At 38.5% G+C, this 19816-nt stretch overlaps 1 non-coding gene across 1 annotated transcript; it reads right to left on the bottom strand.

The window, feature by feature from the left end:
• Window positions 1-16251: 16251 nt before the first annotated feature.
• LOC145590320 (small nucleolar RNA R71) lies at window positions 16252-16359 on the bottom strand. Its single transcript, XR_014101948.1, has one exon. It is a non-coding gene; the product is annotated as a small nucleolar RNA R71 (small nucleolar RNA).
• Between the last annotated feature and the right edge of the window lie 3457 nt (window positions 16360-19816).

The raw sequence follows: 19816 nt of genomic DNA, 5'->3' as shown, positions 1-19816 counted from the left end.
CTTAGTGAAGGGAGCAGTCCCTCTTGCCGATTGGGTTTCCCTAACCGATGGTCCAGTAGATTTACTTGGACCTGCCTGACTGATGTGAATCAAGAGGGGAATTCTTTTGAAGGATCTAATGTATTTTTAGAAGGTATTAATAGCTTCATTATAGGCTGCCCAAACAATGAAATAAACAAGAAAAGAAGCAAGGAAAGGTTCAATAGCTTAATAGAGAAAGAAGGAAGTTTGATCACCAAGGAAGACGAAATGACACACTCGGCTTCTGTCGGCAATAGCGACTTGCACGCGTCACTCCAAGGGCCACGCGCCACTTCGTTCGAGCCACCTTGAACCTAGATACATCATGGACTGGCGCGTGTGGCAAGATTCGGTGTGTGTGATGCTGTGACGACGGTGAGTTGACATGAAAGATTTTTCATACTTCGTTTTTTTCTAGAGTTTTGCTTGCAAGTTTTTACCTTTCACTTGAAAGGGTTTTTCTTGGTTCAAGCACTTAGGATTCCTTTTAATTTTTATTATTTTATTTTAATAAGTTTCCTTAGTTGATTAGGATTTATTTTAGGAATTATAGGCTAAGTTCAACTAGTCTTACTACTAGTTTCCTAATCTAAGTAGAACTAGTTTTCCTATTCTATTTAGGTTACTTGAAGCTAAAGGCTAGGGGCTTGTCCTAGTGCTATTAGACTTAGGATTATTTAGTTTTTATTCTATAAATAGGGGATTTACGTGGCTTTGTAGAAGAACACAAAGAAAAAAAATATTCAAAAATTCAGTTGAATAAAAATTCATTGTTTAGCTTTTTGCTTAAATGTTTTTGCTAGTTTTCAATTCAAAGAGTTGGTTGAAGATTAGAACATTAAACACTTAGTGTCTAGGAGTAGGCTAAGAGTTTGATCTCAAAATAATTATTTTCTAGCAGTGGGTTAATTAATTTGGGGATTCGAATCATAAGTTTCAGGAGTGATCTTGTGAGGAGAAATATCGGTTCGCTTATATTTAATCTTAAAGAAATCCTTCAAGGTTGGATCTTTACTTCAAGATTGTGGGTTTTCTAAAAACTTGAGTAAACAAGGGGTTAGAATCCACATCAAATTGGTATCAGATTTAAAGGGGAGAATCGTCACAATTTGTTTTCTAAATTCTGTGTTTTCGGAGGATCAGTTTGCAGGGTCAACGTGTTTCAACTCGTTCTCCTTCGTTACTGAAGCTTTTTAGGTCATTGTTGTTTTAAATTTGGGTGAAATTTTGTCTTCTTTTTTACAGCAAAATTTCAGAAGTTTTTTAGTATGTTTGCTATTAAACTGGCCTGTTTTGTGCGTACTGGTCTGTTTTTGTCCAAATTGATACATGCTTTTGTTGTGGTTCGTTTTTGCTCGAATTGTGCTGCAATTTTTGCTGGGATTTTCCTGTGTGTTCTAGGGTATTTTTAAGGTGTTTTGATCATTTAATTTTCTTCCTTGCTACTGCTATTCTCTGGTTGGTTTTCTTCTTTGTTTTGTGCGCATATTTTGTGTATAAATCATGGGAGAAGAAGCTTTGAAAAAATTAATTGAAAAATTTGAATACATATTTGAGATTTTGGAGGAAAAGATAACTGATCGTGCTGATGCAAGGTTTGATGCCTTTGCTAAGTTACTTCAAGATCATAAAAAGAAGAAAAAACATACAGATAGTGATGGTAGTTCTTCTAGCAGTGATGATGAGCCTAAATACTCTTCTATAATTGATGATAAGGGTTTTAAGCTTGATGAATTCACAGGTTTAGGAATTCCCGAAGATTTTCTTGAGTGGGAGAGGCAATTAGAGAAGATTTCAAATTATAAAGGGTTCGATGATATGAAACTATTCAAAATTGCTTACATAAGACTCACTGCGGGAACATGGTTTGAATCTTTGAAAGCTCGACGTGCTAGATCAGGGAATATTAAGATCAGGACATGGACTAATTTGAAAAGAAAGATGCGTGCTAGATACCTCCCACATGATTTTGAGCAAACTCAATACTTGAAATTGGCTACATTGACTCAAGATATTAAAAGTGTGAATGAATACATCACGGAGTTTGATCGTTTTACTGCTATTTGTGACTTGGATGAGAAACAAACTATGCGTATTGCTCGGTTCATAAAGGGACTTAATTGACCTATTGCTAAGAAAGTTGAGCTAAGTACCTACAATACATTCAATGATGTTTACAAGTTAACCTTGAAAATTGAGAGACATTGGAATGAAGACAAGAAACCGAGTGCTTCTAAGAATACTAATACAAACTATTCCCAAGGTTCTACTTCTAAGTTCTATAATCACTCTTCCAAAGATTTTGCATCAAAATCTGAAAATTCGAAGAATGGTGAACAGGATGTAGGAAAAAAGGAAAAAGTTTATGTCTCTAAGGAGAAATATGAGGATCAAATGTGTAGCTTCAAATTCCAAGGAAGAGGACATCAACTCAAAGATTGTCCAAGTCGAAGAACTCTCACCATACAGAAATATGAAGCCATGACTGAAGAGGAGAAAAAATATGAGTTTGTTTCTCAAGAAAAAGAAGAGAAAGGAAGTTGTTGAAACTGATGAGGAAGAAGAGGATGAGGCTTTTCCCGAGAACGATGATAATCTACTTGTTTTAAGGAAGATCCTTCATGCCGAGTCCACTTCCAATAACTCTCAACGTGAGAGTTTATTCCATACCTGATGCAAAGTTGGTGAAAAAACTTGCAATGTGATCATTGATAGTGGCTCTTGCACGAATGTTGCTTCAACTAATATGGTGAGTAAATTAAACCTTCCTATTTGTAATCATGAAAAACCACATAAAGTGAATTGGCTTGATGACTCAAAGGGTTTTCAAATTAATAAGCAAGCATTAGTAAATTTCTCCATAGGAAATTATAAGGATGAAATATGATGTGATGTGATTCCAATGAATGCTTGTCACTTACTTTTAGGAAGACCATGGCAATTTGATCGAAAAGTCAAACATGATGGCAAGACCAATGTGTATTCCGTGAAGGTTAGGAACAAGCGTTTTAGTCTACATCCTTTGTCTCATAAAGGACATAGTAAGTGCCCAAATAGTAATTTAAGTTCAAGTTTGTTTCTAAGGGAAGAAGTGTTCAACAAAGAGATTGATAAAGGACCCATGGCATGTGTTCTTATAAAAGAAGATGATACTTATGAAGATGATGAGTAAAAAGAAGACTTGTCTAGTGAAAGTGGTGATAAAGATCCTACATATAACATTGAGAACCTCTTTACTTGTTTTGATGATGTGAATTTGAGGGCAAATTCTTTTGAAGATGGGAGGAATGATGTGAATCAAGAGGGGAATTCTTTTGAAGGATCTAATGTATTTTTAGAAGGTATTAATAGCTTCATTATAGGCTGCCCAAACAAAGAAATAAACAAGAAAAGAAGCAAGGAAAGGTTCAATAGCTTAATAGAGAAATAAGGAAGCTTGATCACCAAGGAAGACGAAATGACACACTCGGCTTCTGTCTGCAATTGCGACTTGCACGAGCCACTCCAAGGGCCACGCGCCACTTTGTTTAAACCACCTTGAACCTAGATACATCATGGACTGGCGCGTGTGGCAAGATTCGGTGCGTGTGATGCTGTGACGACGGTGAGTTGACATGAAAGATTTTTCATACTTCGTTTTTTTCTAGAGTTTTGCTAGCAAGTTTTAACCTTTCACTTGAAAGGGGTTTTCTTGGTTTAAGCACTTAGGGTTCCTTTTAATTTTTTTTATTTTAGTTTAATAAGTTTCATTAGTTGATTAGGATTTATTTTAGGAATTATAGGCTAAGTTAAACTAGTCTTACTACTAGTTTCCTAATCTAAGTAGAACTAGTTTTCCTATACTATTAAGGTTACTTGGAGCTAAAGGCTAGGGGCTTGTCCTAGTGCTATTAGACTTAGGATTATTTATTTTTTAGTATATAAATAGGGGATTTTCGTGGCTTTGTAGAAGAACACGACAAAAAAATACACAAAAATTCAGTTGAATAAAAATCCATTGTTTAGCTTTTTGCTTAAACGTTTTTGCTAGTTTTCAATTCACGGAGTTGGTTGAAGATTAGAACATTAAACACTTAGTGTCTAAGAGTAGGATAAGAGTTTAATCTTAAAATAATTAGCATCCAGGAGTAAGTTAATTAATTTGGGGATTCGAATCATAAGTTTCAGGAGTGATCTTGTGAGTAGAAATATCGGTTCGCTTGTATTCAATCTTAAAGAAATCCTTCAAGGTTGGATTTTTACTTCAAGATTGTGGGTTTTCTAAAAACTTGACTAAACAAGGGGTTAGAATCCACATCACTGATTGTCCCCCGTTCTAGTTTATCTCTAGTATGGATGCCTTTAGAGATGAGTGACCCATTAGGGGCCACATGAGTTGCGACTTCAACATTGTTATCTGTATCATGGTCTGAATAGACCTCCCAATAGACTCGTGGCCGATAGGGTTCAGGTGGCGGTACAAACTCTTGAACCAGCTTAGAGGTATTTTCCCCACAGACAACGCCAAATGTTTCGAGGTTTTTTGTGTCCTGCGGCAGAGTTACAACACAAAGACTAGTCTGGGGCCGCCTGTACCTGCAAAAACACAGAAGCTCCGAATTGTGTGAGTTCCTCCTCCAACGATCAAATTAGTAAGCGTTCGGAGTGAAAACGTGCGAAAAGTAAATATCTCCTCGCATTTCGAGATCACGTGTTTTCTCTATTTTCGAGAATAATAAATGAGGTAATGATTGTAAGGTGTCCCAATAAGTGGGGGAATCTCCCAATTTATAGGGTCCTAGAAAGTTGTGCCCTAATCCTAAGGTTTTTTTACCTATGAACTTAGGCGACGCTATTTTGCGGATGCCTCGGGAAATGGGCCTTTAAGGCCGACATTTCAGGAAGGGTATCTGCCTGCCACGTGTCTTGCCCTGGTTGGTCCATTTGGAGGCCTTCTTATGGTGACACGTTTCACGCCTTGATGGAACCACGTGGCAGGGTAAAAATAGCCAAAACACATGTTAATTTGCAAGTTGTTATATGTTAATTTATAAATTATATATTTGTTATTATATAAATAAAAAAAATTGATTTAAATAAAAAAAAGATATATACTGTTTGGTAAAACCACAAACTCGTCAATGGTGAGTTAAGCTTCACTCTATTATTTTTTATTCTTCTTAGTCATTTGCATTTCCCCCTCTAACCCACTCAACTTCAGCCACAACCACCACCGTTGCCTCCTTGTTGTCGCTGCCACCACAACCATCGATGTATCGCCGCTGTCGTCGATATCATTGCAAATTCTTTATTGAGTTGGTTATTGCCCATGGAGTTAGGATCATCAATTACTTTACTAAAATTGATGTCATGGAAATCTATCCACACTATTTCTTCTACACTCCGTACTGTAGACACCTAAAAATGTCTCCCCAAAACCAAACTAGATGATCAACAACCTTTCACCGCCATTATTTGTCGAGTCGAGTATTTAATCTCGGGAGTTCTTAAAAACCGCATTCAGTCAAACATATTCAATCCACAAATCAGTCCAAACATGTAAACAAACACAATTAAACCCATATTTTAACCCAAACCATTTTAATCCATTTCGTTTTATTTATTAATTAAGTACGATTAATAAATAATTAAACCCTAAGCCTGAAATAAGTCCGAAATAGCTGAAATAGCACCTAATTATCACGTGCTTAATGCGTAAGAAATAGATAAAATTATTTTAGACCGAACTCAGGAAAACTGATTTGCCACGCCACGACAAAAATGACGCATCACGGCATGCTTTGTCGCGTCATGACAAATGGCGATGTCTCATGGAAAGCTGTACAGTGTCACGACAATTTACGCCATAACACGGTAATTTTTAGGTTTAATTTCTTCACGAGGCTTCAATTCTAAGATTTCATACCTCTCCCCTAATAATTTCTCCATAAATACGAAGCTGACTTCACTAGTTTCGGGGCACCAAATAATTCTATCTTCCTCTCTTATACCAAATCATTCTCTCTTTTTTTCTTATGCTCTAGCCTAAACACTAGCCTTCCCTATTCTTCTACAATACATCCCCTAAGAACTCCCTGGAGTCCATACTTACCTGCGGTTCTAAACTTAAACCAAGGCATGAAAGGTAGAACTGTTTGAGGGTTTGGCCCCAAATCAACTCTAGTTTAATTATTTAATTTAATTTTAATTATTATTTATTATTTTCCTTAAAGTTACGAACATGTTTGTTGTTTTATAGTTGCAAGCAAACACAATCAAAGTAAGGAGTCATGTTCCATTTGTTCCTATTACATTTCTAACGATTTTTATTATGTTTTGTCATATGTTAATCGTTGTTATTATGGTTAAATTGCTTCCAATTTAAAGTTGATTCTAATATTTATTATTGATCATCATATTGCATGTTAAAGGGAATATGTAATTGAATATAACACCTAATAAATTAATTAGGACAACCGGTTTAGGTTCCTTTTTAATCTTGTTGTTTAATCAAGTTATCACAATATTTTAGAATTATGTGTTGCATTAATATTCAACTAATTTGGCCTAATTTAATTTGGAGCAAATTAAGTCTTTGTTTGCATGCTTTTGAGATCGCCGCAATTACTTTTCATTATAAGAATCGAGGAGAGGCCAATACGAGCGAATGTAACTCCACAACTAACTTTTTATCCTTATCCCTGATCCTCCTTTTGTGGATCCGAACCATATGGAGTTAGTAATCTCATGAATTATGATTGGGTGTAACCTTCACGAGTCAATCATTGTTGTCTTTCATTGTCCCTTATTCATGGTTGCCTTAAATGATCCGTGAACGGTTTACCAGTTCCTTAAAAACTTGTTGGCGGCTCCCTACTTTGCTTTGTCCCTAATCGTATATCAATTCCCACTTCCTATGAGTTCCAAGCATATTCACAACATCCTTACTGATGAGTGGCATTTATGCCACTCTTTTATCCTTTTTCTATAAGGATTCTCCCCTCATTTGCACTTGTTTAGCCCTTTTTCTAAGCATTTTTACTTAGTTTTGCTTCCTCCTTTCTTTTCTCCTCTATCTTCCCTTTTCTTAGTCTTCTCGCTTTGTTTTTATTGTGATTTCCATGCTTATGCTTTGTAGGAACCATCGGGATTTTCAAGAGGAGGAAGCTAAGCTCAAGGGAAGCTGAAGGAAGCATGATTTAGAAGAGGTTCGGCCGAACCTCCTAAAGGTGTGGCTGAACCTCCTGAAGGTCTGGCCGAACCTGCACAGTGATTCGGCCGAACGTCGAGGCTGGGACAAGATGCAATTTGGCAATTTTGCAGGAGTGGTCGAACCACAGAAGTTCGACCAGACCAGGATCAGGGAGGTTCGACCGAACCTACCCATGGTTCGGCCGAACCTACCCTGTAGTCCGGTCGAACCTTCCCTTTGTTCGGTCGGACCTCTCCTTTTTTCAGCTGGCTTTGTACGGACTATATAAGTCCCATCTTAGAACGTTTTGACGGGATTTTTTGGGGAGGAACTTAGTACTAATTCCATAGAACATTAGCCTAATAGAGAGAGAGAGAAAAAAAAGAGATTGTTATTCAAGTTTCCTTTATTGTATTCAACTTTGCTCAAGTTTTAATCTTTCTTCAATCAACCAAGGATCCATGTTTTAATCTTTCATTAATCCCTTCTTTAGTGATCTCTTCTCCTTTCCTTTAATATTATTTATTTGTTTTATTGTTACTTATTTTTTGTCAATCTTATTAGTTTATCTAGTTATTATTGATTTAATTGATTTCAATCATGTTTTGTTTTGAGTTTCTTGAGTTTATTGCTAGTTTTGATATTATGTTTAATCTCCCTTCTCTAGGCTAAACTTTTAGCTAAGGGAAGGGGGTGGAAGATATGATTTGATATTGGATGAATGATGATGGTTGGATTAAACTTATGCCATATATTGATGAAAGACATGATTTTTATTAGCTTCGGATTATTGTTGCACTCTATTTGATGTTTTCTAGTTTAAATGCATGAAAGTGATTTGAACTAGATTAGGATCACCTCTATTTTAATGATTGCATGAGAATGAGTTATTAAAGTGGAGTTTTTATGGATTGTGCTTCTTTATTCTCTTGATTTGATTGTAACTAATAGGATGCATGAGAATGATCCTTATTAGTGTAGACCTCTTTCATTGATTTGCCTAGACTATTGCATGAGAATGAATTGTTTAGGTAGAACCTTGTGTTCTTTGGCATATGTTTCATGATAATCACCATTATTCTCCTCTTTCTAATCATATTGGACACCCCCGTATCCCTAGCATCATTGTCTATTGATTTTAATCATCATTTTCTTGCTTACTTGTAGTTTTAGTGTTCTACTCAACAAAACCAACAAAAATAATCCCCTTTATACTCTTGCATTAGTGATATTTGATGTTTAATTAGCGTGCTTCCCTAGTGGTGAGTGACATTTTATGTCACTCGTAGGATAGTGTTTATGCCTTGTTTTAGCTTGTCTTAGGGTGTTCTGCAGTTGTTTTGTTCAAATAACGCGTGCATACATGTCTCGATGTATTTTTAACGAAATCGCATATATTGTTGAATGCTTGCCTTCATTGCGTGTTTGCACCGTTCCCTATACCTTATTGCTTCCCTTGGTGTTTGTGCTTAGGTATTTGAAGTCTTGGATTGCAAAGAAGAAGCCAAGGAAGCATGAGAGAAGAATCGAAGAAAGCAAGGTGCAAGGGCGCGAATACTGTGCGGGCACGCAGCCCTGTGAGAACCCGCGCAAAATTGGCGAAATTGCAGAATCGAGGCAGAAAGTTTTGCGCGGCCTGTGCGCGACATGTGCGCGGGCGCACACCCACACCGCGCGGGCGCGCATCCAGCCGCACTGGCGCGCACACCCAAGCACAAGCCGCGCAACCCACAAATGCGCGGGCGCACAGATCCTTGCGTGGGCGCACAGCGGGTCCTGTTCAGTGTTTTTGCGCAATTCTTTATATATTGCGGGGCTTGTTTTGTACGGAAGAGAACTTCATTGTTTTAGATTTTTTTTTCCCTTGTTTTAGTAGAGATTCTCTCTCTAGGTTTAGCTTAGGATTAGAGTAGTTTAGAGAGAGAAAGTGAGGGTTTCACCATTGTTGAGCTTGGATTTTGAAGAAGAAGATTGATCATCTTGTTTGTAGACTTTCATCTTCAATCAATGAGAATCTCAAACTCTCTCTCCTCTAATTTATTTGCTTTCTCTTGACTATTGTTTTTGTTGTTGGTATTGCTTGTTAATCATGTTGATTCTTGATTATTTATTGATTAATCTTGTTGTTATAATGATTAGTGAGTAATTTCCCCATTAAGGGGATGGTTGTGGTGTAGTTGGATCTTGAGCATGTTCTAGGTTAGAATTGATTTATTTGTGATTAAAGTCTTTATATGCTTGATATTCTTCAATCTTCTTGCAAGTGCACATTGTTGGTTGATTAAAGGTGAATCTTTGCTAACAAGGAACGGAAGTTGACTTAGCTAAGGTTCATTATTATCGATTGTTATTTAATAGTACCTCCTAGTATATGGTTCTAATGTGGAAGCATAGAGGCTATGTTAGGAGAAGCCAATTGACCCTGGAAGGCGGCTAGATTGGATCCTTTATTTCGATATTTGAGCATGTTTAGTTCATAATTAATTCAATTTCTATGCCTTTGTGTATGTTCAAGTGAATGCTTTACCTAAACCATTTCCCTTAATGTCTTATTTCTTGTTTTAGCATATTTAGATTTTACTTTATTTATCTCCTATTCCGGACTAGCTTAATTGTCAATAACATTTGGTGGTGTTTATCCGTTCTCTGTGGTTCGACCCCTATGCTTGCCTTATACTCGTATTAGGTTTGTTTAAGTTGTATTGTATTTGATCTAGGGATAGACAATTGACGACGCGTTTATTCCCTTGTCAAATTGGCGCCGTTGCCGGGGAACGGCTTCCATTACCGTTGTGTTATCTTATTGAGACTAGTCCATTGTATATATTTTTCCTTTGATTTATTTTTGTTCTCTTTATTTTGTTTTTGTTGTTGAAAAATGGCACGTTTTTCTTTTCCTCAATATGATGGTGAGCCTTTTTATGTCTATTCCATAGACTTGTAGAGTTTTTGAACTATAATGGTTGTAATCCTTGTGAAGCTTGTGAGATTTGTTATTATGGCATGAATGAACAAACGAGATATGAAGTTGAAAGTAGGTTTAATGGTGAATTTCAAGCATTAACGGTTCATAGTGCTTGGAGCTTTTTTGTACGGTTCGCTAAGGATGTACGCAATAGGGCATGTAATGTTGCTAATTTTGATTCTCAATGTGATAATAGTTTTATTGGTGGCATGAATCCCCATGATTTGTCTTGTGATCCTATATGTGAACCTAGTACAAGTGATTTCAACTCTTTTTCTCGTATTGTTGATAATGAATCTCATTTTCTTGATTATGCCCCCTTTCCCCAATATGATGATGCTCATGTATATAATGTGAATGATCCTCCCTCCTCATCTTCTTGTTCTTACATGGCTCCAAATGATTTCCCTTGTGCTTCTAATGAATCCTTTTATGAGGGTAATTCTATGGAAAATTTGAAGGAAGAGAAGATAATGAAGATAATGGAGATGATGGAGAGGTATAACGAGATGAGGGAAGTTGAGAATAGGGAGGTGGAAGCTAGAATGAAGATGCTTGAGAGCCAAATTCTCCAATTAGCCAACTCTCAATAAAATAGGAGTAGAGAATGAAGAGAGTGTTGATTTTGAAAATCCTAATCCTCTTTCCTATCTTGATGAGTCTCTAGTGTATGTTTGTGACCCTTCAATCTACGAGTATATAGACTCTTTTGAGGTAATGTCCCACATATTTTTCGAGAGTCATATGAGGACTTATAGATTATTGGATGATTTCATCGGGAACGCTTCTTAGGACTTAGATGAGTTTGAGATGAATCTACCTCCATTCATGCACGATTTTGGGACCTTGGGTTTTGAGATAGTTGAAGAAAAGGTTGTCTATTGTGGTGAAAAGGAGGATAATGTTGATTCCCTTGGAGTTTTTGACCTTGAGGGAGGTGTAGATCGTGAGTGCCCTTCGTTTGAGGACTCTATGATTGATTTTCATGCCCTCATTGGCGATGTGAGGCCTTGTGGTGAGGGAGTAGCTACCCCTTTTTCTCTAAGGTTTGACCACATCCTTCCTTACCCTATTTCTCTCCCTTCCTATCTCAAAGAGCCTATTGGAGAGCCGCCCTCTATGGATGATTTTCATGTCACTCCTTCCATCATTGTTGAGGATAAGAGGAATTTTGCCAACAAAAAAATTTGTGATGAGGATTTGCCTTTTTCCTTTTCTTTCCATTCTTCTTTTCCTTCTTCTACTTCTTACTTTCTTGAGTTTCCTTTTGATCCTTCTTCTTCTTTCTTTTGGCATCTCCCTCTTCACTTACGTGCAATAATTTTATTGCACGTTCTTATTCCGTCATTTGCCTATTTACACCCCCATGAAATGTGTAGTAGTGCATTTGACAAGCTCTTGCGTGCGTTGAATTATTATTTCCTAGAGCGGTCTTGCTTGGACGTTAAACAAGCCATTGCGGGAAGTAACCCGTGTTTTATTGCATTTATTTTCTTTTGTTTTTAAATTAGATTTTCGCTCATGGACGTGTTTGTGTTCCTTGCTAGGTACACAACTTGATATACTCTTGCGCATTGGTGATGATCAAGAATCAAGGAAATGTGCCTCAACTTACCTATCATGTGGAATTCAAGCCTTATTTGTAGAGATTGTGGCCCAAATGAGGTTACTTCGGGTTTTTTTTTTTGTGTGATTTTGCATTTATCCCATATCCGGTAATATCCTTCTTTTCCCTCTCTCTCTTACTTATTGTGACTTGAAGATCATGTGTTGGTAATGTTGGATTAATTTTTCCTTGTTTTCCCCTCCTTGGTTTCATCGTTTATGATTTGAGAGCTTGGTTTCATTCAAGCTTAGGGGAGGGTATTCTATCATGTTTGGTGGGATGTTGATTCATATATGTCATGCACTTGAGTATATGCATTTCCATGTTTTTCATGCTTTTGGAAAATCCAAAAATATTTTTGTTTACTTCAAGGCAAGTTTAGCAAAATGTGTTTTGTTTGTACTTATTTTGGACATTATATCTTTTGGATTTGTTTACTCTTGAATGCCTTTCTTCCTAAGTGGTTAATGTGTGCACGGTTTGAGAGTGTCATTGGTTGACTCTAGGATATTACATGCTAAGGTAGCCGGGTTAAGAACTTTTAGGAATCCATGAAGCCCTAGTTCATATGGTATGTGGTAAGATGGTGTTGCTCTCTATAGTGGATTTGGCACCCTTAGTTGGTATTTGCTTAGTTATAATCCCGTGTGAGGTAACATTGTTCTAGCCTTCATCACTTTGTTATGTGGCACATTTGGATCCTTAGCTATGCATGTCTTGATCCTTGTTTTGACTTATAGCTCCCAAGATCGTGACCGAAGCACTCTAGGGGAGGAAAAGGGCATTTCTTTCTCATTTTTTTTTCTTTATCTTCTTTTTGTTTTGTTACAAATTTGATTTTCTATTTCACATAAACCTACTTGCTAACCAATTTGAGCCTTATGTTTCCCGCTCTTGTTTAAACCACATTACAAACCTAATGACCTATGTTTACCAACCTTTTAGTTAGTGAAGCATTGGCATGTGAGGTTTGAAATTTAGAGTTGTTGATCATAAACAAGAAGCACTTTGAGATTTGGTTAGAGTTGAGCTTGTAAAGAAATATGCAAATTTATGGAAATCAAATGAAGTTTCAAGAAAAAGCCGTCCAAAGTTAAAAAGGCAAGGACAATGAATAAAATTAAAAAAATTGAAAAAAAAAAAGAGAATAAAAGCAAAACAACAAAAATATTTTAGATGGTTTCATTTTCTTCCTTAGTTTAAGCATTGAGGACAATGCTTTGTTCAAGCTTGGGGGGGAATATTGTGTGTTTGTGTTGAATAAGCTTGGGGTAATGGCATTAGTGGTATTTTTGCTTGATATTTAGAGACTTCTTGAGTTGTTTTTGAGTGTCGGCCGCACTTTTTGCTTCACTTAGGAATTATCACCAAATTTAAAATTTTTACCCCGCCTTAACCCTTAGCCTTACGTTACAACCAATAAAAAGACCCTTAGACTCTAGTGGGTTAGGTCAAAAGAACGGTGGAGGGAGATAGACTTCAAACCTATGGAAAGAGTATGCATAGTTGAGACGTCGGGATTACCTTCTCAAAGTTTTTCATTTCTTTATCTTTTTCCGGTTCCTTCGTGGAATCTTGAGAAGCTAGCTTAAGGGTTGATTTGAAGGTAGTGGAGAGAACGTGGCCCGATTGGTTGGGCTAGGGTGGATTGAGTCCTAAGTAGTTCTCTATGCTTAGCATGTCTTATGTTTCAATCAACCATTGACATCTTGGAACGTGCATAAATTTGTCTATTTAGAAAGGTTTGCATTTACTAGTACTTGTCCCTATCTCTTGTCCATATATGAACTTGTGTTTAGCTCTTTCTTTTCATGTTTCTTTTTCTTTTCCTTTTGTTGCCTTGCCTTGGTTTTTGTCAAGAGTTGTGGGTTAAGCTCTTAGGAAACCCTGACGAGACCTCACTCGTCCTCATAGGCGACTTTGGGGTTTTAGGGGCTTGTTGTAGCTAAAGAAAACCGTGATTCCTACGTTAGTGAGTTAGTGTACATTCTTTCTCCTTGTTTCTATTTTGTTTCTTTTGCTTCCAATAATTTCGTCTTGTTCTCTTTTGCTCTAGCTTTGCTCGAGGACGAGCAAAGGTTTAGCTTGGGGGAATTTGATGAGTGACATTTTATGTCACTCCTAGGATAGTGTTTATGCCTTGTTTTAGCTTGTCTTAGGGTGTTCTGCAGTTGTTTTGTTCAAATAATGCGTGCATACATGTCTCGATGTATTTTTAATGAAATCGCGTATATTGTTGAATGCTTGCCTTCATTGCGTGTTTGCACCGTTCCCTATACCTTATTACTTCCCTTGGTGTTTGTGCTTAGGTATTTGTAGTCTTGGATTGCAAAGAAGAAGCCAAGGAAGCATGAGAGAAGAATCGAAGAAAGCAAGGTGCAAGGGCGCGAATAATGTGCGGGCGCGCAGCCGTGTGAGAACCCGCGCAAAATAGGCGAAATTGCAGAATCGAGGCAGAAAGTTTTGCGTGACCTGTGCGCGACATGTGCGCGGGCGCACACCCACACCGCGCAGGCACGCAGCTACGGTGCGCGGGCGCGCACACCCGCGCAAAATTGGGGAAATTGCATAATCGAGGCAGAAAGTTTTGCGCGGCATGTGCGCGACATGTGCGCGGGCGCACACCCACACCGCGCGGGCGCGCATACAGCCGCACTGGCGCGCACACCCAAGCACAAGCCGCGCAACCCACAAATGCGCGGGCGCACAGATCCTTGCGTGGGCGCACAGCGGGTCCTGTTCAGCGTTTTTGCGCGATTCTTTATATATTGCAGGGCTTGTTTTGTACGGAAGAGAACTTCATTCTTTTAGATTTTTTTTTCCCTTGTTTTAGGAGAGATTCTCTCTCTAGGTTTAGCTTAGGATTAGAGTAGTTTAGAGAGAGAAAGTGAGGGTTTCACCATTGTTGAGCTTGGATTTTGAAGAAGAAGATTGACCATCTTGTTTGTAGACTTTCATCTTCAATCAATGAGAATCTCAAACTCTCTCTCCTCTATTTTATTTGCTTTCTCTTGACTATTGTTTTTGTTGTTGGTATTGCTTGTTAATCATGTTGATTCTTGATTATTTGTTGATTAATCTTGTTGTTATAATGATTAGTGAGTAATTTCCCCATTAAGGGGATGGTTGTGGTGTAGTTGGATCTTGAGCATGTTCTAGGTTAGAATTGATTTATTTGTGATTAAAGTCTTTATATGCTTGATATTCTTCAATCTTCTTGCAAGCGCACATTGTTGGTTGATTAAAGGTGAATCTTTGCTAACAAGGAACGGAAGTTGACTTAGCTAAGGTTCATTATTATCGATTGTTATTTAATAGTACCTCCTAGTATATGGTTCTAATGTGGAAGCATAGAGGCTATGTTAGGAGAAGCCAATTGACCCCGGAAGGCGGCTAGATTGGATCCTTTATTTCGATATTTGAGCATGTTTAGTTCATAATTAATTCAATTTCTATGCCTTTGTTTATGTTCAAGTGAATGCTATTCCTAAACCATTTCCCTTTATGTTTTATTTCTTGTTTTAGCATATTTAGACTTTAGTTTATTTATCTCCTATTCCGGACTAGCTTAATTGTCAATAACATTTGGTGGTGTTTATCCGTTCTCTGTGGTTCGACCCCTATGCTTGCCTTATACTCGTATTAGGTTTGTTTAGGTTGTATAAATTGTATTTGATCTAGGGATAGACAATTGACGACGCGTTTATTCTCTTGTCAGCTACTAACTAGTTTAGTGTAGGTTTAGGTATTATAAATGATTAATTTGGTTAGGGTGGTAGCATAACGACCTATTTAACCCGTGATCAAATTTTGGCGCTGTTGCCGGGGAAACAGCTTGTTTAGCGAATATTATTGCTTTTGTTTGAGTCATTTTGCTTTCTTTTCTTTTTTTTTTTTTTATTTTATCATCCTTGTCATTGCTAATTGTTTGCTTAGCTTTGGTGAATGCTTAGGAGGTCTCAAGGAGCACCCTCACATCAAATTGACCACGAAATCAATCGAACCTTGAGACAAGTCCGAAGGCTTTATCAAGACGAGGGAAGAGGTTTTGGTTATATAGTAGATAGTGAGAGTGATACTTACTCTTCAAGTTCACCATGCGAATCAATGGCGGGACAAGAGAATGATGTTTTGTTTCGTGAGTATGGAAATCCGGAGGATTATGAGCTCACGGGAGGGATTTTGCTACCCGTCACGGAAACCAACTTCTCAATCCGTCCACAATATACTCGAATGGTCCAATCGGAGCAATTTTCCGGAAATGCAAGTGAGGACCCTATTGAACATTTGGACCGATTCCTTGAACTGTGCGCAATGATGCAAACCAATGAAGTGAGTCAAGACTACATTCGTATGCACCTTTTCCAGCAATCTCTCACCGAACGAGCAAAGAAATGGCTAAATCAAGTAAAGCCTAACACTCTCACAACATGGAGGGAGGTTGTAAAGGCGTTCTTGAAGCGCGTTATCTCCGAAGAGAAGACCGCCGAAATGAGAAGGAAAATTGCATCATTTGAGCAAGAGGCCGATGAAAGTCTTGGTGAAGCATGGGATAGATTCAAAGAGTTGGTGCAAGCATGTCCCCACCATGAGTACAATCAAGGGTTGCTCATGCGGTTTTTCTACGACGGATTGGAGCCCATGTCAAGAGCCAATTTGGATGCGGGGGCGGGTGGTCAATTAATCAAGATCCCTCAAAATCAAGTTGAAGCCACAATAGAAGAGGTAGAAAAGAATTACTCTTGGGGGGCCGAAGAAGAAACGCTCCAAAGAGAGGTGGTATTTACGAATTGGAGAAAGTTGATCAATTACAACATCAAATTGATCAACTAACAAAAGGGCTTTCCAAGTTGAACACGAGTGTGAATGCAAGTTCAAGTGGTGGAGCAAGCTCTTCTCAAGTTAACTCTTTCTCTTGTCAAAATTGTGGAGGAACGAACCATGATAAATCCTATTGTGGAGGTTTAAGCCCCGAACATGTAGCGGCATACAACACGAGGCAAGAGGGATTTAGAGGAAGCGGCGGTGGAGTAGCTTGGAGACAACCACCACCCGAGTTTGTACCTCAACCTCAACAATGGAACCAACAAGCTCAACCTTCTTATAACTCCAACCCTCAATATCAAAATCCACCTCCACTTCAACCCCAAAACCTAAGAGGAAGCTATCCAAGGAACAACCAATACAACAATCAAACCCAAGCACCTCAAAGAAATCATCAAGAACAAGCACCTCAAGAGGAGCTAACTCAAACTCAACTCCTCCAAGCCATGCATGCGCAAATGCAATCTTTTGGGCAACAAATGCAACAGATAAGAGCTCACAACAAGATGGTTGACTCACAACTAGCTCAATTGGCCGAGAGAACTCCTTTTAATTCACCATCCACTCTACCCGGACAACCACAACCTAACCCATCTCACAATCCAAAACTCGATACATGCAAGGCGATCACATTGAGGTCGGGGATTTCCTATGAAGGACCAAATGAAGGGGATAGTGAGGAAAAGAAGGGAGGAGAGGAGAGTGTGAATAAAAACAAGGGAGGTGAGAAAGAAAAAGGTGATGAGATAGAAGGAGGTTCGGAGAATAAGAAGCTTGACAATGAGAAGACAACTTCAATTCCTAGTGAGGCTAGGAATCTTGATGGACCGGTTCCTTTTCCCGGTCGGCTTGCGGTTAGGAAGTTGAATGACAAGTTCACAAAATTTCTTAGTGTCATGAAGAATTTGCATATCAACCTCCCTTTTCTTGAAGTTGTGACACAAATGTCATCTTACTCCAAGTTCCTCAAGGATATTCTCACCAAGAAGAGGAAGCTCAATGATGAGCTTATCACCCTTCCACATCAAGTGAGTGCTCTTGTCCAACATAAGATGCCCAAGAAGGAAAAAGACCCGGGAAGTTTCACTTTGCCGGTGAAAATTGGGAACATGGAAGCTAGGGGCTCCTTAGCCGATCTTGGAGCAAGTGTTAGTTTAATCCCTCTATCCATTGCTCAAAAACTCAATATAGAGATGATTCCTACAAGGAAGACAATTCTATTGGCCGATCGATCGGTGAAATTACCTTGTGGAGAGCTTGAGGATGTTCCAATTTAAGTGGGACACATCTACGTGCCTTGTGACTTCGTAGTGATGGATATGGAGGAGGATGTTAACACTCCTTTGATTTTGGGACGTGAAGCTCTTAAAACTTTGGGGGCGGTCATCAATTGCAAGAACAACACCATCACTTGTGAAGTGGCCGATGAAAAGATTGTCTTTGAATTTTCTAAGTTGCTCAAAACCCCCATGGATGAAAAATGCTATAGAGTTGATGTTGTGAATGAAGAGCTAGACCGCTTGGGGAGGGTCGTGATGAGGCCTCCAAATCCAATGATAGAAGCCCTTACATGCAAAGAAGAGTTCCACTCTCAAGAGGCTAAAGAATTTGTCATGGCAATGGAGGAATCCTCAAAGGAGGAAGTTGAACAACAAGTTGAGATCGAGCTTGAGTCCAAGGAGGAGAAATTGGAGGAGAGTTCTAAGCCTCCTCCCAAGGTAGAACTCAAGCCCCTTCCCCCTTCTTTGAAATATGCTTTTCTTGATAAGGAGGGAAAATACCCTATTATTGTCAATGCTACCCTAGATGGTCTTAATTTGGAAAAAATTCTTGATGTTTTAAGAAAATATAGGGATGTGATAGGGTATAGCATTGATGATATCAAAGGTATTAGCCCTTCTTTGTGCATGCATCGTATTCATCTTGAAGATGATCATTCCACCTCCATTGAACTTCAAAGAAGGTTGAACCCTAACCTTCAAGAGGTTGTGAAGAAAGAAATTTTGAAACTACGTGAGGCGGGCATCATCTATGCTATCTTCGATAGCAAATAGGTTAGCCCGGTTCATGTAGTTCCAAAGAAGGGTGGGATGACCATAATCAAGGATGAAAATGGAGAGGAAATCTCCACCCGTACGGTGACCGGGTGGAGAATGTGCATTGATTATAGGAGATTGAACAAAAACACCAAGAAAGATCATTTTCCTCTCCCTTTCATGGACCAAATGCTTGAAAGGCTTTCTAACCATGCTTTCTTTTGTTTCTTGGATGGGTATTCCGGATTTTTCCAAATCCCTATCCATCCAAGTGATCAAGAGAAAACTACTTTCACATGTCCATATGGGACATTTGCATACCGAAGAATGCCATTCGGATTATGCAATGCTCCCTCTACTTTTCAAAGATGCATGACTTCCATTTTCTCTGAGATGCTTGAAAAAAAAATTGAGGTTTTCATGGATGATTTTAGTGTTGGTGGCTCGTCTTTTGACACTAGTCTTTTTAACCTTGAAAAAGTTTTGAAAAGGTGTCAAGAGACGAGTTTGATTTTAAATTGGGAAAAGTTCCATTTTATGGTCGAGGAGGGCATTGTCCTCGGCCATAAGGTTTAAAAAAATGGCATTGAGGTTGATCCGGCTAAGGTTTTGGTGATTGAAAAGTTGCCCCCTCCTACTTCCATCACGGGGGTACGGGCTTTTCTTGGGCATGCCGGTTTTTACCGGAGGTTTATCAAAGATTTTTCTTCAATCGCCAAACCTTTGACCGAATTGCTCAAAAAAGAGGTTGTTTTTTACTTCAATGAGGCTTGCCTTGAGGCGTTTCGTAAGCTCAAGGAAGCTCTAATTTCTTCTCCCGTTGTGCAAGCTCCGGATTGGAGCTTGCCTTTTGAGCTAATGTGCGATGCTAGTGACTTTGCAGTAGGTGTCGTTCTTGGTCAAAAGAAAGAAGGAAAATCATGTGTCATCTACTACGCAAGTAAGACTCTAGATGAGGCTCAAAGGAATTACACAACAACAAAGAAAGAGATGTTAGCGGTAGTTGAGAAAGAGATTCTACCCGGTCAACTAAACCCTAACCCTTCACATACCTATAAAACTGAGTCTTATAAAGCTATAACCTTAAGGTCGGGAACTATCTATGATGATCCAAAGAAGAGGGTTAGTGACGAGAAGAGAAGTGAGGATGAGGTGGTTAAGGATGGAGTAGTTGAGATGGAAAAGGGCATTGA

This window comes from Chenopodium album, chromosome 17, assembly GCF_948465745.1.
Source record: "Chenopodium album chromosome 17, dcCheAlbu1.1, whole genome shotgun sequence".
In the NCBI taxonomy this organism is placed as follows: Eukaryota; Viridiplantae; Streptophyta; class Magnoliopsida; order Caryophyllales; family Amaranthaceae; genus Chenopodium; species Chenopodium album.
The sequence above is the reverse complement of the archived record's forward strand: the minus strand, read 5'-3'. Positions and strand labels throughout refer to the sequence as shown.